This window comes from Motacilla alba, chromosome 4 (genome assembly GCF_015832195.1).
Source record: "Motacilla alba alba isolate MOTALB_02 chromosome 4, Motacilla_alba_V1.0_pri, whole genome shotgun sequence".
Taxonomy (NCBI): Eukaryota; Metazoa; Chordata; class Aves; order Passeriformes; family Motacillidae; genus Motacilla; species Motacilla alba.
The window spans coordinates 67,404,031-67,428,193 of NC_052019.1; the positions used below are offsets into that span (position 1 = coordinate 67,404,031).

A 24,163-nucleotide genomic window follows, 5' to 3' on the forward strand; every position below is an offset into this window, starting at 1 on the left:
GTGGATGATAATCTTTACTCTCTTAAAAAAATAAAAATAAAGCATTTAATTATTTTTATTTTATGGCTCTGGTTACTGACAGAACTACGTAATACCCTTTGGCAAGTTCAGTTTGGGAGACTAGGCAAACAACACGCAGCAGTTGTTTCAGCAGAGACAGGAAACAGAAAAGGACTAAAATATCATAAGTGAGAAGTGACCTGCAGTAATTAATATAAAATCACAGCAGAGTAGTTTCACTGGTTTGTAGCAAGGTTGAGCCCTGAAGGAAGGTGTGGCCCTGAGTGCTGACAGTGCAATAGGGCTATAAAGATCCTCTCACTTTTTTCCCTGTTAATTTATGTAGGGAAAGTTCTGATTGGAATATTTGATTTTGCCTGCAATTATTAGTGACAACTGCCCAGTCAAGATGAAGCTACAGAGTGTCGATATTTGGCCAGGAAATACCCGGCAGGGAAACCCAGAGAGATGGAGAAGGAGGGATGTCAGTGGTCACCTGTAGCTTTATCCCAAGAAAGGGGCTGTGTCCCTACCCACAGCAGAAACACAGGAAGGGAGGAGGTAGTTGCAGGATTCTCCTCATGGCACAGCAGATGTTATAAGGCTGAGTGCTAAGGCAGTGAGACAGCAGACAAAAATCAGTAAATAAAAGTGCAGCAATGTTTCAGAAATTTTTCTATGAAATGATGGGCTCAAGGTGAAATACTAAGCTTGGGAGTGGGATTTTGGAATTAATCGAGATAGATAAAAATATCAGCTTAATGCTTAGACAACAGAACGGTAATTGAAAATTATTAGAGAAGGGTAAAGAAGAAAGCAGAAACTGATTCCACAGTGTAGCCTCTCACACCCATATTTTGGATGCTCCAGCTTTGGTCAGTCATCTTTCTTCCATCTGTCCATCCCATACCTGCACCCATCTTCCCCCAAGACAGACTTGGAAAAGATTCAGAGAAAGAAGATCAAACACAGGGAATAGTTTCCATCTGTGGAGCAGTTACACAGACTGGACCTGCCAGCTGGGAGAAAGGTGCCTGAGGGAAGATAAAATAGTCAGTAAAATGATAAATGCTGGGATAATTGCTCCCTCTTTCAGCACAAGAGGAAGGGAACTTCAGTTGAAGGTAGCAGGAGGCAGGTTTACAGCTAATAATTTGGTTTTTTCAGCACATGAACTTGTACTGAAGACCCAGACCTCTTAGCCACAAGAGGAGTTACACATTCCAGCCATGTATTCCCACTCACCCCCCCTACTCCCCAGTGGATCTGGCCTTTCTGCTAGCTCAGCTCTAAACTTTCCATTCAGTGATATCTATCCCATTTTATATTTGTCCTTGCTATAATAGCCCACCATTAGAAAAGGCAGACAGAAACCCATTTCTTTGCCTGCATACGGAAGGGCTCATTTAATCTGAATGCCCTCCCTTCTCCCCTGTTCAGCTGCACTGTGTCCCATTTTCCTGCCTTTGAAGTCCATCCTTTCCAGTCTTTAAAGAGTTTTGGATAAATGAATCCTGTTCCTGCAGTGATCTATTATCAGCACTGTCTAAAAGCTAGAAGGATGAGGCAAATTTGCCAAGAACCTGAGAAGAGGTGGAATAAGTGAGAAGGGAATCAGTATCTGTGTAGCTCCAGGCTGCACTGCCCAGAGCACAGCTGTGGGGAGCCTTGCAGCAAGCAAAGCCCAGTTGTTTGGTTCCAGCAGCTTGGAGCATCATTGTCCAGTTGTAACAGTGACCTATTAGCAGGCAGACTGAGACTGCAGGGGCTTTCCATCACCTGGAAAAAAGGGGTATGGTATGAGGAGAATGCCTCAACAGGAATAAACCACAGAAATCCAAAGCAACTGTGCTGCTCCTCTGGGCTGTGCTCAGCAAGACTTGATTCTTCCCTGAGAGTTTTCCATAACCCCTGGCGGGATCAAGGCCTTTCTGTATCAGATGCTGTTGTCTCACATCTGAGAGAGTTTCTGACCCAAGAGACTTCCTTAGGAAGAGCTCCTGAATAAAAATCAGGTCCTGTTTCTAAACCAGTCAGCAGAATAACAAACCTGTCTTGCTAGTTCCAATTATCTATTCACATATTAATTATACTATAAATTATTTTTGAGGTATCGTATGGAAAAAGTAAAAGATTCATCATATTTTACCCTATTTTTTAATAGTAAGAATAAGCTTCTTCCTGTCAGTACACAAACCCAATAGTGAAAGAAATCACTCGGATGCAGGTATGCTTCAAACAAATGTTAATTATCGAAATTATCAAATAATTGTCAAAATGTTAATTCTCAAAACAGCATCTCCCACCTTGGCATCTGGCACACTGAAGTTGTAGCTGAAAAATGCTGGAAAACACATGCTATTTTTTTTTTCTTTAAACCAATTTTGTCAAGGCACTGCCTTATGTAAGAGTTGGTGCTATGAGACAAGGCAGAGCTAATTAGGCAGGTAGGTTTTATCAAAAAAGAGAAAGCTCTTAAATCTGCAGCAGAAGGAAGAACCTGACCTACTTTGTGTATACCCTGGTGCTTTTATTTCAGGTGTTTTCACAGTCTTCCTAAATTCCCCATATAGCCAATGTAGAAAGGCTTTGGGTATTTTCATAGTGCTTAGTTTAATTGCTTTAACTCAGGTTTCAGTATCTCCCTGTCAAAGAAAACTTATTCCTCACAGCCTTTTAGACAGGAGATGGAAATTAATACCTTCAAACACACTACATTCCCAAATCTTGAAATGTCTATTCAGAAACACTTTAATATGAAGAAATGGGAAATGATGGCTTCTCCATCTCTCGTTCTCTTCAGCTCCAGACTGGCTCCCTTTCTGGGGGATAAGCTTGAATGAAAACACGTTATCTGCAGGATTCAGGGTAGAGATAACAAGGTGCAGGGTAATGGATTGACCAAATGCAGTGCTGCAATGTGATTCTACTTCTGGTGTCAGGAGGAACGTGGGGCCGGAAGAGGTGCCATTCCGAGGCTGGGGCTGGAGCTCAGCTCCAGGGGTTTACCACAGCTGTTTCCAGCTCCTGGCAGGGCAAGCCCTGGCACCTTCCTCTCCTTCCCTTTGTACCCTGATTTCTGTGTGGAAAAAGTGGATGTGCAAGACAGGAAAAAGCCTGGAAACATCCCTGCCACATCCTAGTGAGGCCTAAGAACTGCAGACTACATTGCAGTGCAGACCTGTATAGTCCAGGATGTGTTCTGGCCCCAGTATTGCATTTTGATCCAGATAAGCATTTAATTCAAAGAGGTCACTTCTTCATGGATACTTCAAAACCTGGAAGGCACTGCTGGAATTCAACCCTGTTATCTGTTTGTAATGATGTGAAGACACCTGGATTTAGTGGTGTTTCATTATTGTTATCATTATTATTATGGATTACCCACCAGATGGTTCCAATAAAAATACTTCAGATGATGAATAGCTCACAAATTCCTGACATCACTTTAAAGGTTTGTTTTTCTGAATTTGCATTGTGAAAGTGCTCCCTTGGGCAAATGTTTTTTTTCTGTTGCTGATTCTCTTCTCCAGTTTACAAGACACCACATCTACAAGCTGCTTTCTGAATAATCACATCTACCTTTGAGGTGTGGACACTTCTGCCAGCACATATGGGCCACTTCCACTGCCTTCTCTTTCTACAAACAGAAATTAAAAATTAAATTCTGGCAAATTAATGTAAGGTTTCCCATATGGAGCTGAAAGGGAAATTTGGGGGATTTAGCGGAAGAATTGGAAATATTTTTTTCTTCATTCACCCTAATTAAAATTAATACCACTTTGGCTCCAGCTAACCCCAGTAACTGTAAGGAAAGGAGTCGTTCAAACCAGCAGCTCGCTGAGCTGAGATGCTGCTGCACATATGGCCCGTGTGATCACAGACTTGTTCCTGAGAAGAGCCCAGATGGGTTACAGCAAGCAGACACAGCCATGCTTTAGCCCCACTGGTTGCTGTTACTAACTTGTTTCTCAGTTTCACTCTACTTCTACCTATGAGATACTTTTCCATTGTCTATTTTCACCTTAGGCACAATCTCTTCAGCTCAACTAATTCCTCACAGCCCCTCTTTTAATGACACAAGTTTTATTATACAAAGAAACCTGACCAAGAACTGTGCATCTTTAACAGCCTTCTCCAAACATATCTCACCCTTACTGCAGCAGTGGCATTAATATTCCCTGTGACACCTCACAGTCCTTTGGGAAACTGCACAATCTGCCAGTAAAACCTTTCTTCACGTTATTCCCCAAGTGATCACTGAGTGTCTCACATAAATACATGCAACAGGAAACATTCTTTTTTTTAATCAATTTTGAATAGAAATATCTGTTTTGTTGTTTGTATGCTTGATAGGTTCTGTGGCTGCTGCTCATAAGGTGTGAAATATTCTCTTTCATCCCTTCCAAATTCTATTAAAATCTAGTGCTTAAGTTACTGTTCCCCTGAGCTCAACCCATTTTAATAAGTTTTAGATGCTTATTTGGTTTCTTAAATTTAACATCCATCTAAATCTCTTTCCTTGCTTTAGCATACCCTTTGGAAGACACATGCCCAGAACATATTAAGAAAAATAATTACCAGTGGTTCAAATATAAAAGTTTTGCTTTGTTAGCAATTCATTTGATGCTTGCAGTTCTAATGCTAGTGTTGAGCAGAAATTAAACATGGTATCTGTAGCAGAAAGTTTATTCATGAAGCATGAGAAGATCAGTCTATTTGCAAGCCAGCACACTTTTGTACCTAAAAAACACCAGTAGCTTCTTTTATTTTTGTGTTTGTGGTATCAGAGGTCTTCATAGAGATTTCACACTGGAATTGACTGGAGAGAGTTCCCCTTCCTTCCAGAAGTGCATTTTGAGCTGAAATAGCAGCTTTGGCCACATGTTCTGACTGTGTGTGTATTTTGTTACTTTCTGTCATCAAATGCTGGGTCTTTATTATGCTGACTGTAAAAGGGGATAAAAAATAGAACCATGCTAAATCTTAGTTTATATAACACCAATGTAATAGGGAGCAATTAAAGCACAGCTAAAATAGAAACGTGGCCTTTAGCCCAAAACTTAATGTCAGCTGAACCCGTGTTCTTTCCAACATAACAGGAGGCCCATGCTAATTCTGTAAAAATGAACTTTTTAAGTTACGCTTACTTAATAGTAGCATTTTCATTAGGACTAACCAAAAATTTTTTTAAAAATAAAAGAAAAAGAAAAAAAAAGCCTAAGATTAAATCTTTAAGCAAAAATATTCCCACATATATTACTCACCTAGGAAATTATTCACTCTTCAAAAGCTATTACTTATGGGGATAGTCATAATTCCTTGGGAGCTTTCCTTTTTCGTTTTGGTCGTTTTAAACATGTTACTTTTGAGAAACTTACTCTCTTGATTTCACTGAAATCTGAGTTAAGCAGTTTCTTGGGAGAGAATTTACAAGGCAATGGGTGCTGTGTTTTGTGTTAAATTAAGTGTATGCAACACAGGTGATGCCACGAACAACATGACAGTTGGACACAAAGATCCCATCTCCACTGGTGGGCAGTGAAATCCCAGCCTGTAATGAACAAATTTATTGCAAACAGGAGGAAAATATTTGTTGTACTGTCTCATAGTTGCTCCTCTATTATTTTTTCCCCAATCTCATTAAGACTGGATTACAGCTTAATATGGCTTTATTGTCTGTGCTCTGCCTGCACAGCAGCACAGCAAGACTGTTACTTGAGATTTTGAAACACTTTCTCACTGACACAGATGAAAATGACTCTCAATTCTCGTGGAGGCAGAACAAGAGAAGGAACAGCCTTCCACAGAAGCCTGGCAAGCATGAAAATGATCCTTGGCTTTCACAGTGGGACTGAAAATTCAAAAAGGGACCAAGGAAGAATGGAAGGAACAGCCCTAGAAACGCATCTTCACTTACCAAGTGTTACTGCACCAACTTAAGAAATCTTTGCAACAAAAAAGGCACTGTCAAAAGAGTTCTGTTTTCCCAGAAAAGGTCTCCTCTTCTCTGAATGACTCAAGGGTTCACTGAGGAAAAACCTCCTGTGGTGACCAATTCTGTGCACTTTATCACCAGCTCTAGAACTTCCCATAATTATGCTCTGCAGGTGAATTACCATCAACATAACAAACAGATCCAGACATTAAACATGAACTGAGAGGCATCTGGGATCTTTGAAGAGCCAGAAAATGTAATGTGATTAGAGTTGCTCTGAAGATAGCTATGAAAGAACTTCCTGTTTGAGAGGATTTTGTCCACATGTCCTCCCAAGAATAATACCAAACAATAACTGACATTTCTGCAGGGTCTTTGGACCAAGGAGCTTACAGAACAGAAGTGGAATGCCTTCCAGTTACTTAGGTTTTTTTTTATCTTTTATTATCAGGGCCTCAAAATCAATGCTCTATCTTGAAGCTGCGCCTCTCGGTAGGACAGCATGGTGCTGACATTCATGTCACCCGTGGCAAAAGTTGGGAAGACTGTGCCTGACAGACAAGATGCCCATGATCATTCACCCACTATGATATAATCCAGATCCCTTGGGGCTGGTGCAGGGAGACCTGGTTCACCTCCTGTGCTTTTCACACAGGAGTTACAGGCTCATAAGACCCAGATCCAGCTTCTTCCTCCATCTCTTCCCAGCAACCAAATTTCAAGTCTGAGCCCAGTCCCATGGACTGTTGTCTCTGTTTGAGAGCAAATTATTACAGGCAGATTAGAAACGTGAGCAAATTAAAATTCTCTTGCTTTATATATATTTGTGTCCTCTGGTCTGAATTTTCTGAGAGAAAATGGACAATTAAAACTGCACAGAATTCCTTAGGAACTGCAAGCAGCCGTGTGAGAGCCAGCACATGGCTGTGAGGATGCAGGCAGAAGCTTGTGAAGGCATAATTCAAAGGAGTAACAGGGAGTAAGTACCATATGCTCACAATTGAGATGTGGCTACAGGCAGCACAGAGCATGTAGCCAGGCCAGTAAGGGCCACAGGTGCCAACAGCTCTAGGAACCACAAGAATAAATCCCTAAGGAAAGAGTAGGACATGGGCATCACTCAGTGATGGATCCGGACAGATGAGTCCTAGAGGATTTTGCTGCATGTGTGAAGGTATTTCTGCAAATCCAGCTGTGAGTGGCTGGGGACGAATCAAGGATTCTCTGCCTCAGCCACCACTGCCTGCAGTGCAGTTCTTTAGCTAGAACACTCTACTTTTGTGGAGTTTGTGCTAAAACAAGGACTTCTAACTGGCACATTGACAATGAAGACGTATCTTGCTCTGATGCTGTGACAGGGAGTAATGGACTCTTTATCTCTGGGCAGCACTGCCAGTAACCCTTTCCAGTTCAGCTTTTAGGGTCCCATGTGAGCTGAAAAGATGGTCTTGTTAGAACAGATTCCTCATGGGAAAAGAATCTTCTTCCAGGTCCTGCCCAGACACACCAGGGCTGTTCAAAGCTTGGCCTGGAAGAGATTAATTCTCCTTCACACTAGCTTGCATGCTCTTTTATCTTACCATATATCTAGAAACAACACACTTGAAGAAATAAACTCAATTTTAAAAAGCCAGAGGTGAGGTGTTTACTGTTAGTATGTTGTTTTACTCAAAGATAAATGGTCAAACTCTTCCCAAAGTATCTGAACACCAAAGACAAAGCTGCTTTTGTGACAGCAAGTTCAGTGAAGATGTGGGACTCGACTCTTCTGGATAGTGAATTCTCTTCTCTGAGATTATAGCCAAGAACTGGACACTGGGAGACCCTAAGCCCTGACTGTACAGCAGAGGTAAAGCACTGCTTATCCACTATATAAGGAATAGATCTCCAGGCCTGCAATCTCAGCAAAAGGAGGAAGATTTACTAATAAAGTACTATAAATGCAGAAGTGTTTATGGGACATGTTATATAACACTCCTCCTTGAGCTTTGTGCCTTCCCCTGTGCTGACAAACACCGTGAATCATTTTATCTCTCTGCCTCTTTATATTAAAGGGAGTCTAATTTTAAGAGCAGAAACTGGGCCAGTATCTTATGATTTAAAGCTATAAATTAGCATTCATATGAGCAAAGAGTTTGCATCCTGTTCTGTTTCCTGTTTCTACCCTACCTTCCCCCTCAAAGAATATTACGATTTTTTTCTGTTTGCAGACTAATGCTGGAAGCAGGAGTAGTTCCACAATTTCAGAATGCACTTAAGAGAGAACAAATATATTTTTCAAATGCTTTAATTGGAAATGACACTAAAAGGCTTAAGTAATTTTTATGATGGTTGAGGTAATAGATGGCATCTGCTTTTCTTTGCAAATAAATGTCCCATTGCAAGCCGATGATCCTAAAAGATGTGAACAGCTGCTAACCAAAAAGAGGCCAAAAGTTGCAGTGGAACAAAGTATTTTCTTATTATGTTGTAAGGAAGACACTCTGGCTTTGCCTGGTTAACATGAGGAGATGATATTAGATCCCCATATAATCCTCAAGTTGAAAGAAAATACAAATACGGGGAAACCTCATCCCAACCTATCCGGAAGAGAGAACACAGCAATGATGCTGCTGTCTCAAACACATCCAACTTCCATGATAGAGAGAAGACAATAACACATATGTTTTGGTACGACTAAGACTTTTGCCATTTTCTCCAGAAAGAGGCATGTTTTGATAAACAGAATTTCAACTCTGGGCTCTAAGGATGGTTTGTGTAAATAGTTTGATTTATAGTTGCTGGGTCCTGTGCTGGAAAGGAAGAGAGGGCCAGCCACGTAGGAAGCAGCCGACAGCCGCCTGTGCTGCGGGAGTGCATCCCTGGAGTACATGCATGGGAGGGAGCCAGCTTTGTAGCACTGTGAGAGGTTCAGCTGGCAGCACACCAGGAACATTTTGCTCCCAGCTCAGACTGAGTATGGGAAGGGGTTGGAAAATAGAGCACCTTCACAATATGTCATTTCTCAGTGTAACTAAAAGCTGTCATGGCTTGAGGGAAGAATGTTGGGGAAAAATGGAGCAGGAAAGAAAGCATATGGAAAGCACAGGAGGAGAAAGAGTGTGGAAACATGGAAGAAAAAACAAGGGCGTTAAAGTAGGTGGACAAATTAAAAGAGAATAAATAGGTGAAAAGAAAAAGGAATAGGAAAGGAGAAAAAGATCAAAGACTTTGGAAGTGGAGTGGATCAAAGACTTTGGAAGTGACCATGTTTGGGGCCCAGCAGGGTTGCTTGCAGGAACAAGTCTTTATCTGGTCAACTCAAAGGACCTGCCTGAGCTGATGTTCACCTAGCCAAGCCATATGTTGGGTTTTGCTGCCTACACATGTCAGGGTCTCCAAACAATGAGCTCCATGAGGGAGAACGGGTCAGGGCTGAGGCAGGGTCTCCGCCAGGAGGGGACACACAGCCGTCTGCACCTGTGTTTTATGGGTTATTTCCACTGTGCACCATAGTCGTACCCTTTCACAGACAATTTGCACTGCTACTCCCAATCTCCTCTGCCTTTGGTTCCCCTGTTTTTCACAGGACCCATCTGTCCATCTCTTCAGTGGATACCTTTCCTTTCCTTATCATCCCTCTTTCACGGCCTGGAAAACTCAGCTTTGGAGATGAAAGGAGAGCAGCTCCCCAGCATCTATCTACAGGAAGCACAAGCCTGTCCCTCCTCCCTGGGCTGTGGGGAGCACTGGTTGCCAGAACAAGCCCAGTCCAACAGGATGGGCAGGGAAAGCTGGGCTGGGGCACAGCAATGCCTGGCGTCTGGCTGGAGTGCAGAGCCACCCAAGGACAAATCCATCTTGTGGTTGCATTCAAGGCTTCAAAATCTGCTTTTGTTTCCACAAGGAATTAAAACAAACTCTTTCAAAAGTTTCTATGACACAGAATTGTGTTGAAACATCTGTTTTCTAGCTGAAGATATTTTTTATTACCCTCTTAGTTTGGATATGACCAAGGACTCTGTCCTAGACCCTTCCAATTAAATATTTTGTTGTGAAAGACCATGGCTGTTTTAAGTGACCTTTTCCTCAGGTCACTGCTCAGATATGATACATACAGAATACCTAGTAAGTAATTGAAAATTCTCTTTGTCTCTACTATGTATTTGTCTACAAATAAACTACCTTACACTCCCTCAATAATGAAAAATGCAAAGAAAGGTGCCATTTATTACATTTTTAACTGAAAAATAACTCGGCTGATGCATGGTTAAAGGATACTTCACAACCTCCTATTTCTTTATTCAAGGAAGAAAGGAAACCTGAAACATGTTTCAAGCTCTATTTCACAGGGGTTCATTTAATTCTTGGCAATGCAACCGAAAATTATTTCAGATTAAAAGAAAAGCTGGGCTAGGAGAGAAAGAACCAACTTGCAGGAAATGCAGCTTTTGGGGTGAGACCTGAGTGTGTTGTCTTCGGAGCTGCTGAAAACATTCCACATAGGAAAGGAATACTTGTATTTGGGTTCCAGCCAGCACCAAAAATATGGAAAATGAAGATTCAGTGGAGGTATAAAAATACGTTTCATGCTAATTATTTTTTTTCACTTCTGTTTCACCTATAGAAGTACTTTAGCTTTGTAAAAACCATTTTTCAAGGGGTCTGTTTAGGCATTCACTGTTTAAACCAGCAATATTAACCTACTTATTTTTATCATTGTTTTAGTTCAAGTAAAATAAAAAAAACTATTATATTTCAGATTTGTAAGCTCTCCAAATGGGAAGCTGCTACATTATGATGGAAGTTATTTTGAAATATCCAAAAAAATTATTGCTAAGGATTAAGAATCTGCAAAGTAATGAACTGAAGACTTCTGTTTTTTCTTATTGAGGAGCCTGAACTTTAAATTTCCACGGCTGTTTTTCTTATCCCCTCATCTGTGGAAGTCTTTGGAGTCCAGTAAGGATCCTAAGGATAAACCCAGTGAACATTTTGTCTTTGCTATTTCCTCACAAGAAAAGAACATAACTTTAGATCACTTCTGTGATCTGTCAAGTCATTTGAACATAAGGAATAATATCAAACATTTCCCAGAGGAAAACAGATTTCAAGTCCATTAACTTGGACAAACTGTCATCATGTCTTCTCAATGTCAAATCTCACGTAGGAACTTGATTTCAAGAATGGTCTTATGTGGAATCTGCTCAAGGAGTTGGGATTTGAGCTGGACAGAAAGAAAATGTTTAAAAGCTTTCCCAACATGTAAATATTAATTTTGTAGCCTATTTCCAAACACCTATCCATACAGCTTTTGTTGATGCTTCACAGCTCACACAGTGCTGGGCAGTTCCTCCTTGCCCTCATGCAGAGGCATGGAGCCAATGGAAAAGAGGGAGGAAACCAGCAGGAAAATCAAATGCCAGGCTTGCTTTTTCCCTGCCCCTCCATGGCCAACTGACACCACACAAATACCTCTTAATGTTACCTCCACTCATACAGCATTCCTAGTGCTTCTGCTGGGAAGTGTCACAGCAGCAAACAGCACAAACCAGCATCCTTAAGATAAGGTCTGTGTTTCTGGAATACTGGAGAATTCGGGAGCACAAGCCCGTCCCTGAAGTCTTTGCATAAAGCAGTTTCCCTGCCAGTCGTGCTGGACTCACAACACCCTTGCTGGACTTGCAGTGAGATAAACCAAGTGGAGAAGTCTGGGCTTTGCCTTAGGATCAGAGGAGCACTGGGAAGAGTCCCTTCCCCACAGGGGCACAGCGGTCACTCACGCAGATCCATTGCTTTCTTCCTACAGTGTCCCTGTTGGGACTGCATGACTGCCACAAGCTTAAATCTCTTGTGTGCCCCATACAATATTCCTGGCAAAATCTTCCTACTCAGGGGAAAGTATGATGGGCACATAGATCAGAGATTGATTTTGGCATCCTAGCCTAATCTGAGAAAAATGGGAATATTATAAAAAAACAACAACGTAAAAAGCATTTAAATAAAATGGGTGTCATCTCTACAGGCCAAATTTCTACCTAGATCTCACTTTCAGAAAAAGATTGTTCAGAACAAAAGGCTGCTGTGTGTCCCTTGTGTGCACTCCTGCTACTGAAAAAGCGCAAGTCAAAATTTGCAGACCTGAGTGCCTAAGCTCATAAATGAGAAGTCAGGCCCCTGTAGCAGATGCCAGGAATTTGTAAGTGACCCCAGGCAGGAGGCACTGACCCCACAGAGAGGCAGCTGTGGGTGCCCCAGGTGACTCTGCATGAGGCTGGGCCCTGGCACAGAGCTGCACCCACTGCCAGGGCACCCCAGCCCCAAACCCCCTGCTCAGGACAGGACGGTGCCATTTATTTTGGCTGAAAAGAAAGAGCCTAAGAGATGTCAGAAATTAATAACTTCTCAGATCAATGCTCCAACCAGTTCAAAAAGCTTTTCTGCTGACAGTAGGTTGTTTTCAATGCTAAGAATGAAGTATTTATCTTTATCCTTTGAAGCTGTGCCATTCATACCAATAAAGACACAAGAATCCTGAAAGGGATACTTACTAAAACAAAATGCCTGTTCAAAATTAATATATTTTTCTGTTTGAAACCACATTGTACACAGAGATCCTTTGGAGCATTTTAAAGACAAAGGCAAGAAAAATAAAGAAAAAAATTTGAAACCATTCTGTTCCCATGCACCAAGCAGTAATAAAAAAATAGAAAAGTTATGTCAAAGTGAACCACTAAACGGGTACGCTTTGTGTAAATGAAGCCAATACAAATTTCATAAAACTTTCCTTGTTAGAGGTACAAACCATCCACTAAAAGAATAACATTGTCAGGTCATAATATTATCATTTGCACTGCTCCAGCTGAATTTGAAGTTGCCTATTGCATTGAAACAACAGTATCAGGTATCACAAGGCCGTGTCCAGCACCATGACAGCACACTCCATGAAGGCAGCCTGACTCTAGGAGGTGAAATCTTAATTACAGAGGTACTGCTGAGGTAGTATTTTCTTCCAAGCATTAGGTTACTGGTGCACTGAAATTATTAAAAGGGCACCTACAAAAGTGAATGTCAGTTTACTATGGTTTCCTAACCAAAAATAATAATTAATTCTTGCACACTGTGCTTACATGTGGAAATTTAACTTGGTCATTCAGGTTTTTACATGGCATTTAGGAATGGGTTAGCCATTGCAATAATTACTTTGGGGCGTCCTCACCTTTTGCTTAGGATCTGCTAAATAGCAGCATATTAAAAGTAGTTCAGATTGTGGATGTCAAGATCAAGATCAACCAACAAACCAAGACTCATTATTAAATTCCCACAGTGCTTTTATCATCAAATTTCAGAGTCAACAGACTTGTGAGCATCTGGCAGCTGCACAAATGACAAATCATGACACAAAGCCTTAGATGATATCACATGAAACAGACACTCCAGGGCATGGTGAAGGTCACAGTGGCAATTTATCAAGAGTGTAACTCTAGTTGTTTTCTGTCATATTTAAGTATTTGGAACATTAAGATTAAGGAAGTGAATGCTGAGGTTGTTCTTGAGCATAAAAGATAAAGCATTTAGAGGGACCACTCTCTACCTGCTTCATAATTTCCAGAGAGGTCACAGAGGTTATCACAGGTCTCTGCCTTGTGCCAAAAACTACCAACTTGTTATTGCATTTAACCTGTAAGAGGCATTTTTATGAAGTTACCTATGTTCAGATTGCTCCCAGATATGCAGTGGCAGGTTCTGACCAGAGTGAGTGATGTCTGAGTCAATCTTTCTTCAGAACTGCAGTGACTTAGGGCCACGTTTTGAGAAGAGCCTCATACCCAAGAACTTTCATTGAAGCACCTAAACAAAAGAATTTTATGTGATTCATGACAACACCACAGTTACTCACTTCTAGAATTTGCCTGGACAGGGATCCACCTTGAATCCCAATCCCACTGCTTCATTAACCAATCATGAAAATAAGGATACATCTAGAGATTTCCAGCAGCTCATCCTGAAGTGTTCTCCTCCTGTCTGCTGCTGTCATTCCTCATTTATGCAAGGACAGAAGCTCCCTGCTTCTGTGCCTTAAGGCATTTAGTCATATATCAAAGCCTTTTTTCTTTTTTCAGCCAAGAGAACTCTTGAAAGATACCACCATGGGAATCAAAGTAGGGCAGCAGATAACTTGAGGTTGTATCATAATGTTCCAAGGCCACTGTTTGTAAGCTTGGCATTAAAAGATACAGTAAAATTTTTCATAAATAGCTGCAGATGATTCATTACCTCACTGAAACCTAAAGCACTTGCACACATTTGAATGATGGATAATTTCTTTTCCAAATATTTTCTAATATTTTGAAAAGCTTCTATAAAATCCATTTTTAGGTATTACAAAATCCATAATTTAGGTATTACAAACTAATAAACTCTTAAAAGGAGGAAAAAATGTCTAAGAAAATAAAAAATTCATTCACAAATGAGCTTCCAAAGGTGTCATACTGCAGAAAGGAATGCAGTACAAAAGTAATTTACTGTTTGCACTGGGGTCTAAAGATTAATATTTCAAATATGTACGAGTGGAGCATTCCACAACGTAAACCATCCACATCCACAGAGTGGTGTTTGTCCTATAGTAACACATGGAAAGGTCAATTCCTACTGTGTTTGTATGGAACAGATTGAACACAAGCTGTTTGAGGAGAGCAACAAGTTTGAAAGGTTTTCATCTTCAGCTGCTTCTAAAACATGTCAGCTGCTGGGGTTGTTGTGTTTTATTATGACTTTCTGATTTATGCCTTCAGAAGGAACCCATAACTCTTGCAAAAATGCAATGATGCGCCAGCTCCTTTGAGCAGGAGAAGTCTGCAGCATGAGCAGGAGAGGAAGCCATGAAAAAAAAACCACATCTGAATTCAGCTGGTTTCTTATGCAAGGCAACAGGCCATAGCTATTCTCTGTTAAACAAGAGAAGAGGCAAACTCAGGCCTATGATGAGCATTATTTTAGAGAAACTATTTTTCTAGCTATTCCAAGGAAATATAAGTGCTGAGGATAATTAATGTTCTCATGTCCACGGAGATTCACCTATGTTTGAAGGTAAATACAGTCTCAAAGGCAACTGGACAGCAGGTCATTAATCCATTAATCCCCCCCTGCCCACACCTTTTGATCCCAGCAGTGTGGAGAGATACCAGCAGAAATGCCCAGGGCCTGCATTTCTCAACAGGGTGATGAGGTTTTTATATGCTCTGTGGAAACCTCAGTAAATGGAACTCCCTCCTACCCTCATCTCTTCATCCATCCCCACAGAGTGGCACAAAGCCTCTACTGTGGCTGTATTGCTGGTTTAGTCTGTCACAGAAGCCCGAGAGATTACAGCTGTTCCTTTGCACATTTTCTTTGTGTGCTAAATTACCTGACAATTTATGATGTAAACTGATGCAGAGAAACCTCATTATCTGAGGTGTGTCAGGAGCCAATATAAATATCAAAGCATGGAAGCTGTTCCCTTGTTTGTGATATCTTAGTGATATCTTTAATAAGGTCTCCTAGAAGCCCGAAAGCCAAACCCACACCCCACAGCATAAATGGCTCATAGAAAAGACACTACAAGGGGCTTTGTCATCAATTAATTTACATGCTAATTTACAATAAAATTGCTTACTGGAAGCAAGGAGAGGACGCATCAGTGCAGGTACGTTACAAGCGCTGTGGAGAAATGTGTTGTTCACCATCATTTGAAGTGATGGGACTAAGGGGGCACATGTGGCAAAAGACAGTTTACCCTTCAGAATGATCTTTCTTTCATAGCCAGAGAGCACTCTGGTTCAGGGGTAATTTTTGGAGCAGCCTTCCCGAGCCCTCCAAGAGCAGCACACAGGCATTCCACCACCAGCCTGCTGGGATTCCTCTCCAGGTGCCAGTGCCCACACACGGTGCCTGCCGTGTTCCCCCAGGGTGACCCTGCTTCTCCCAGCCCACGGCCAGGGCAGTGCAGAGGACAGAGCCCTGCAAAGGAGGCCGGCCCTGTCCTGCTCACCATCTGCTGGTGGTAAAGCTGTAACTCGATCAGGTTTCAAGCAGGGGCCATCTGCAATTCAAGCCTGGCAGCACCCCGAATGCATCAGCAAAGGCGGCTATTTGCAATTCAAACATCTCTTCAAAGCTTTTTGTTCTTCCAAGAGGTTGAATAACTTGCTGATTCTCTTTTAATTTTTATTTTATTTTATTTTATTTGACAGTTATCTCTGATCAAAACTTGTGTCACAAAGCAGGACATGGAAGTGAGAGAAAGTTTGTTGGCGCTAGAGCAGAAAGTTTTTTTTCTTAATTCTTTCTTCTACTATATTTATTTTGATTAGATTTTAGTGTTGCAAATTAACTTAATTTGAGCAAATCCATTGCTCTCCTGCTGCAGAGAATAGCAGTAAGTAGAAGAGTTTATCTTTTGGAAGCAGTAAATTCAGATCAAGTGAGGCAGCAGAGACTAGTTAACTTCTGATTTGTCTTTGAAAAGTCAGGTTTTTTTAGTAACTAAGATGGTTTCACAGAACAAGTCTCTTAAGTCTGTACAAAATTTCACACAGAGGACCAAAAAATTCTCTAAGCTCCACGGATAGAGATGAGAGCAAATTCATATTAATTTTCGCTGTCATTATCACCGTCTACTTAGAGCAAACATGAGCAAAATGGAATCTAACATGTATCATAAATTCAGGATTTCTACCATGACCTCTCCCACACACCAGGGAGCAGCAGCAGCACAGAGAAAGGAGGCAGGAACATGCCACTCTGCCAGATGGCAGCTTCCTCAGGGGCAGCTCTCTGCAGCAAAGAACCGACTTGGTAGTGCCTCAGCTCATCAGCTTGCTCAAAAAATACCTGAGGAAGCAACAGAATTTCTCCCTGGTATTTTCAGACAGCATCCCTTTTGAATAATACCACCTTTACTTCCAATGCTAGTCAAATATGCTAAAGTATGACACTTGACTAGGAACAAAATCCACTGGCCAAGTCTCTCCTCGTGATTTTATGGATCTGCTGGAGAGATTTAGCTCACAGCAGCACCTTATGGCATCAGGTGAGTAACAAGTGTATTATCCCCTCATCCAATACCTGGTTTGATGGGCAAAAATGATTTTGTTTAACAAGTCCTGGCAGAGGAGCTGCTTAAGAGCTTACTCATCTCATAGAAATCTGAGTAAAAACTCATTTTAAAAAACCCAATGTATAATAATCATTGGCATTAACCAGTGACTTCAATGAGAAGATATTTTAAGAAACACTCAAAATAGCTGTGGGTAGAGTAAGTAAAGGATTTTGTGACAAAAGAGAAAAGGAGAATCATGCTTATTTATTGTATATTCCCCTGAGAACCTTCTCAGTTGGTAAAGATACCCATATTAATGCACGTTATAGAGAGGTGGAAATGCAGAGCTTCTGAGCTCATTACACCAACCCAATTCTGAAAGAGCCTCAGCCCCATGTTTTATATGGACAGTAAATGCTCCAACTCACCCAAAGCCTGCAGACTGAAGACTGAAGAACAGAGGAAACAACACTGCACTTACACATTTACTGGTGGAATGAGTAGAACTGAAAATTAATACTGATAAACTCTTTTTTTAGGCACGTGCTTCTTTATCTGGGTCTGTAGAAACATCGGGGAGGAACTTCTGGTTAGAAAACTAGGCCAGAACTAAAGCAGCTTTTCAGTTTGCAGTAGATGCAAAGTAGATTTGATCAAATTGCTCCTTTCGGAATATTACACAGGATATCTTTAACTTTTGTGAGCTGCTTGTATTACAATCACTTTGCCCAAGGATTATATTTTAGTATGTATAATATCTCACAAAGTGAAGCTTCCCTCTCTCCCCCAGAGATGATTGCATCTCTCAGAGTTTATATCAAGGCTAACAATGTCATCTAGATTAAACTGGAAATAAGAAAAGTGCCTTGAAAAGATGCAAGTCTATAATTCCAAATTATAAAGTCTCTAATTAAGGGAAACATTCCCCTATGGGTAGATTGCTGCATGTGATCCTACAATTGCATTTCCTACACTTTCCAGAGCATTTGTTACTGCTCACCACCATCTGCATTAATGTGGCTGTGGTGCAATTCAGCACAACAATGTACTAATTTCACTGTAAAAACATGTTAATCCTCTACATTTTCATTATGCAAGTGAATTAAGAATTTTTTTTCCTTTTTCCCAGAAAGGTTCACTGCAGTTCATTTACCTTAAGCAACACATAAATTTTACCATGACAGGGAAGGACTGTAGTAACTTGGCACCAGGGAGTGCACGGTGCCAGCCTTGTTCCCACTCTGAAGCCCTGCTGACTGATTAGGTGACTTCAGCAAGTCTCTGAGGTTTTACTAAATTTCAAATATATTCATATTTCCTTGACCAAGGGATTTGCTCTTTCTCTGGAGGTTTCCAATTTTAGATGGCTCTGTAACACTTCTCAAATATTCTCCAAGAAAAACAGGGCTGTCACTCAGAGAGGGAAGTTTCTAGGCGCATGGAGCACTGCTGAGCTGAGCAACACTTGTGATTCCATGGAACAAATGACATGCCATGGCATGGTGAGCATTACATTGGCATAAAATTGACATAAAGTAGCATATTTCATTGGCATAAAATAGCTTCATCCTGCTAAAGGAAAGAGCTGCAGTTACTTCAAAGAAAACTTTGAGTACTTTACTTCCATATAGTATCTGTCTTTTCAATAAATCAAGCAGATCTTCATAGGATTCCCTCTGTAGACCTGTTATGGACAGGAAGCAGCTTCTGTTGTGAATTAAATAACTGAAAACTGTAAAGAGTGAGAGCCCCTCAAAGATTTCAGCATTTTCTGTTGCTGACTTAAGGCAGTCTCTTCTGATTAAATAATCAAATTGTAGGGACAGATTCTTCATCCAAGGTCTCTCAATCAATTAGCAAATAGGTCTAAAATTTCCATTTTTCACAGGTAAGCTAAGGAGGCTATCCAATTGCATTTGTACACACATACATGCACTGGCACACAATGTCGGAGCATTTGGGTACATGAACTCAGAAAGGGAAAGAATGATCAGCAGGCTCACCTTTCACTATTTAGATCTGAAATCTTTGGTTCTTTGTCATCATTAGTCCAGAAAAACATGATTTAAAATTGCAAGCAAAACATAGAATGAAACAGACTCAGATGAAAGAGCAACTAGAACTTTGTTCATTTCTTTTCAGCACACACTATGTCTGTCTCTACCTCTCTTCTTCAGGGATCAGAAGTACCAAAATAGAGTGAGCAGCACTTATTCCACTATTCCTTTCCTGCCTGAAACCAGGAAACACTGGAATTCTCAAAGGAAAGACCATTTCCAACAGCAAACCTTTAGGTATGCTTCAAGCAGAGAGTTTTGGATAATTATCTGTCCCTGGGCCAGATTTCCCTAGCAACTCATGGAACTATACCCTGTGTCTGATCACTGATGAGTACAGCTTATTTTTCCTTTACTCAGTGAGCATTTCTTCCTTTCCTCTAAATTTCTCAGAAAACACAATAGTCAGAAATACTTGAGAGACTGAGGAGCCCAAGACTCCTGAAAATGGGACCTAGGTGTTTAGTAATTGATTTTTTAAATGAAAATCCTAAGCACTCAAAGATTAGCTTTTAAAGGTTTTTATCTCTTCTGTATGCAGAGCAGTGCCTAGTGTGGTTTTCAGAAAATGGCTAGGTAACTAAACTCCTTCAGAAATGTTTTTCTTCCTGGTTAATTTGTTCTGAAGTCACAAGGAAATCTTGTGGAAACTTATTTATATCAATAGCTATTGCACCACTGAAGTCATCCGACCTAATCATCCCCAGAGAGCTGCAACAATGGGAATTATAAATAGCAAAAATATCCTGGATATCATCTCCACTATTTTAAAAACATTGTTTTCATAGAGAACAGTAACTAAGAAGAAATCTCAGGACATAAAGTATCAGAATACGTGCTCATTTGTCACTGCCAAGAAGTCTTTCCAAGGGCCAAAGCCATTTAATGTTGCAAAGGTGTCACAATGGTCTGTACATTCTCTGCCTGCCTCCTGGATTCTCTCTCATCATATTATGCAAGGGGAGAGCTGAAGCTGTGTTGATAGATAGCCTGGAAATGCAATAGGTTAGACAAGGTAACAAAAAGCACTGTGCTAGCTTCTGGGTAAAAGGAAAATTGCATTCAAGTAGTTGTTTATTTCCAGTCTGTTTGTAGGTGGACTCATTTTGCTATCTTCTGCATTGCATTTTAAGGGTGTCCAGGACAGACTGACCTCTACAAGGTCTCTCTATTTGTTTTCTAACCCGCTTCCCCACACAGCACAAATCCTAAGTACTTTAGGCAATAAAATATGCATTATTTTAATAATTTAAGCATTTCTTTATTTTGGTGGAGTTACACACTTGCCCTCTCTGATGAGTACTGCCTGAGAAAAGCTGGGATCTTGGACCCTTTTCACTGTTTTGATAGTATTCAGAAGATCCTCCAAATCCAGATAAAACCAACCAAAGATCTCCAGGCTTGCTGTTCCTTATATTATTGTATAAAGTTTCTAATGCAGATAAAAAATTGGAGTGGTTAATCAGATGGCATGAAGAAAGCCTTAACTCCATAATGTGTGAAAAGTTATAATGCCAAACTTCAATATCTAGGTTGAAATTTCTTCTTCTTTGACTCAGTAATTTTCTTTTTTTTTTTTTAATTAAGTTTGGTAGAAAATAGTTCAGCCATTTTTGGAACAAACTTAGTGCAGGGTGGTTTTGCCTACATTCATATTTTTCATCTGTTTTCTAAAGAGCCATAGTGATTTATAAGAGGAGCTTGAAATCTGGCAGTGAGACAACCCCCAAGTTAGAACGGTATCTTTGTCCCTAGGAAAATCCATTCCTAATCAGCCATGTTAGAAGTTACAGAAAAATCCCGGTTGGTATTTACAAAGCAGAAACACATTTTGATTTTCAGAGTGTTTCAACAGTAGTGTGCAAGCCCTGAGACTGCTGAGCCTCTTGTCCTGGGCAGGTACTACATGACAGTAGGCACAGCTCAGAGCAGGTTTATCTTGAACAGAGTTTTTGTTTTCTTACAGCAAAACTATGACATAAACAAAAAAGCATAACAGGGAAGGAAATGCTAATTAGGAATTAGTTGGGTATTAGAGACTCCTAACATTATTAGACAGCATTAGAGCCTTTGAAAATCAGCCTGCACAATAATAATTTCCCTAGAATTTAAGGGCTTATTCTCCAGTTGTTCCAACTCAGCTCTATTAATATCACTGAAGTTGCATTTGTTTGCCCTGACTAATATCCTTTAGTTATGCAGACAAGCAAATAAAATTACTTTAGCCGTTCTTTTAAAGTCATTTCCAAACCATCTGAAGGGCTCCCTCAGTACAAAAAACAAACCCCAAACACAGGACCCCGAAGCAGCCCTGAACTGGCTGCACATTCCATATTGAGGGTCAGTAGGAGTTTCACAAGGATACCCTCGGTCACCGCTTCCTCACAGCCACTTCGGAGGGAGGGGAAGAAAGGGTTTGAAAAACATTCCAGATTTCAGCCGAGTTTTTGTAGCTGGGCAGACACAGGAGTCGCTGAAATGTCCGGAGGGACAGCCTCAGCAAACCTGTGACCTTCTATGACAAACCGGACCATGGCATTTCAGAAGGGATTTAGCTGGGATTGTTAAACATGTGCCAAAAAGAGAACTGCTTCTTGGATTTTTTCAATCAAGTAGCACTATATTTGGACTGGAAACAGCCTGTGGATGAGCAGGAATAACCATTAGAAGGCAAGTGAAAAGTTTCAAGCAGATACTACAGTCAAGGAAGAAACAACGCGAAGGTATCTGGGCAAGTTTCCATACTGACTGAAGCAACACTTTTCCCATGACATCAGACTCAAAACAAGCAATATATTATAGTCCATATGTTGATTAAGGGAAGCCCAAGCCGTGCAGAGCCATGCACCAGCCTTCAGAAGAGCGGCTGAACAAAAGCTGGATCGCTTGCAAGCCATGGGAGTTAATCAAACAAATAAAAAGCCCCAGGTTTTCAGGATAAGGCACCTGGGTCAGACTTCTCAGCACGATGAGGTTGTGAATCCTGAGGTAAGACTGAAAGCAAACTGCCTGGATCAAAGCTATGCAGTCTAACTAGATGACAAGGGCAATAAGTAAACAGTGCTTTGAACAGTGCAGCAGCCAAGAGGCTCAGAAAACGGTAAAGTTGGTTGCAGATAACGTGCTCAGAGAACCTGGAGTTCTCTACCTACCTGAGGTCATATGGCATTTGCATGAGAAATTTGGACTTTGGAATGGTTGGCAGGCAGAGTTCAGAAGAGCTTTTGGCAGGTTAAGCATGTTCCCAGTAAGATGATGCTGAGGATAAACATGCAAGAGAAATATATAAATGCTGTTTTCACAAGAATAGTGCTGCTTTCTTAGAACTGCCTGTATTTTAGGGAGGAAGGCTAGAATGCAGTCCTGATGGGATGCCAATACAATCCATCGAGAGCAGTTCGTAAATCACACAGCTTAGCAACTGAAAAGGACATGGTACATTTTCAAATTTGAAACAAGAACAGGACCATGTTCCTCAGGAAAGAGGTACTTGTTTAGCATGTATTGATGCTATTTACAAAAGGATTGGGAGTTTAACTCTTACTGCAAAATGGCCTAATAACATAATAATTACTGCATACAGCTGAATTCACTGAGAGATTTTATCAAACCTTGAAGTATCTGATCCATTGATCCTCTGTAATAAGGAGCAGGAGGGCACCTTTGATCTTTCTCACGGAATTTAATAAGTCAAAATTAGAAAAGAGCCATTTCAAATGAGGACAAATTTGACTAGGAGGATAACTAGGCAAGTTGTTAAATTTTAATTGTATTTTAACAAAATTATCTAAGCCCATAGGTTTAACAGTCACAACAAATCAGGAAATAAAATGCTGCATTATTGTCACTGGTAGATTAAAGTGGCAGAACGTAGGTTTATAGAAGTATTAAGGGAAAAGAACATTTCTTTTGTTTGTACAGTACTGAACACATTCACAAATCCAGCAAGAAATGCTTTGTTCCTTAGCCAGACTTGAGAAAATGCAATTCACTTAATATTTTTTGTTTTGGTTTTTTTTTCTATTTTAAATGATGGATATAGTTAAAAGAGTTGTTTTCTAGTTCTGTACAACAATTTTTACTCCCTTATACTGTTTCCCAATGCTCCAATCCAGGAATGACTTTTTTAGTGTCAAACCACACAGTGAAAGTCTCAGCTAAAAAGCCTATCTATGTAAACAAATTTGGCAATCACAATTCTTCATCACTCAATTTGGGTCTCGGTAGCCATTTCCTTCAAGATAGATCTCTGTCCACAGAGAGGGATCTTTAGACAACAGTAGACTAAATTAATCCCAGGTATTGTCAAGAAAAGAGGCACTGAAATGTGCTGTTTCCAAATAACAGCAAGCCTCTGGAGACAGCTGCTTACAGCAAGCTGTTATCTGTCAGGAAGATCCAAGACCCTCGGTATTAGTGATGAGCTCCCACAGCTCTGTGGGCTTCACTGTACATCTGCCACAGTTATTTGGAACACACAGTCTTTTAAAAATTGAATCTTCCTGCCAACTGAGGTGTGTTAACATCTGCCTGCTTGCTGCTGCACTGATCATCAGCGCCTAAATCCTAAGGGAATATTTAACAGCTTTCTTCACAGATCTCTCAGTTCTGCTTTGCAGGAAGCAATGGTGGCATATTGGGCAAATTTGTTGCATGAAAACACAAGGGTTTTGAAGAGGAAGAATTGCACATCTTTATAAGATTACCTGGATTTAATTATCTAATTTGACCTCTAGGTCCAGTCTGAAACCATTGGTATAGAAATTAAGGACCTGCCATTGTTCCATACTCACTTGCAAGTTACTCAGGGTATAATGCACATCAATGCTTTTTTACAAATTGAAATAAACTCAAAAGGTGTGTCTTTAACAGCTTACCTTAAGATACAGCTAACAGCAACTTGGCTTTCATTCTTGACATCCATCCCATAGGTTCATGAAGTTCTAGAAGGAAAAAAAAATAAACTAGTCAGGTAGCCTTAACTAATCCTTAGGAAGCCATTCCTGTGAAACTATGGAAAACAAGTATGGGTAGTCTGACAATTATCAGCCACAAAAGTTATCTTTTAGCACTTGCTCTTGATTTTAAGTTGCTGTTGTACATTCC

The 24,163-nt window shown here is 40.5% G+C and overlaps 1 protein-coding gene and 1 long non-coding RNA gene across 6 annotated transcripts in view; one reads left to right on the forward strand and one right to left on the reverse strand.

Annotated features, from left to right (window-relative positions):
- Positions 1-1,345: 1,345 nt before the first annotated feature.
- LOC119700966 lies at positions 1,346-24,157 on the reverse strand. Of its 2 annotated transcripts, XR_005256950.1 has the most exons (4): positions 23,935-24,157; positions 22,210-22,315; positions 13,626-13,768; positions 1,346-1,779 (listed from the first exon to the last, which is right to left on the reverse strand). It is a non-coding gene; the product is annotated as an uncharacterized LOC119700966 (long non-coding RNA). The 2 variants fall into 2 exon arrangements; XR_005256949.1 differs by lacking the exon at positions 23,935-24,157 and having other exon boundaries at positions 22,210-23,854.
- Positions 21,421-24,163, forward strand: part of PDE5A (phosphodiesterase 5A) — a 104,544-nt gene continuing 101,801 nt past the window's right edge. For all 4 annotated transcript variants that reach the window (XM_038136760.1, XM_038136764.1, XM_038136759.1 and 1 more), the window contains exon 1: positions 21,421-22,045. The gene's annotated coding sequence lies outside the window, so the exon portion shown is untranslated. The remainder of the gene's footprint in view (positions 22,046-24,163) is intronic.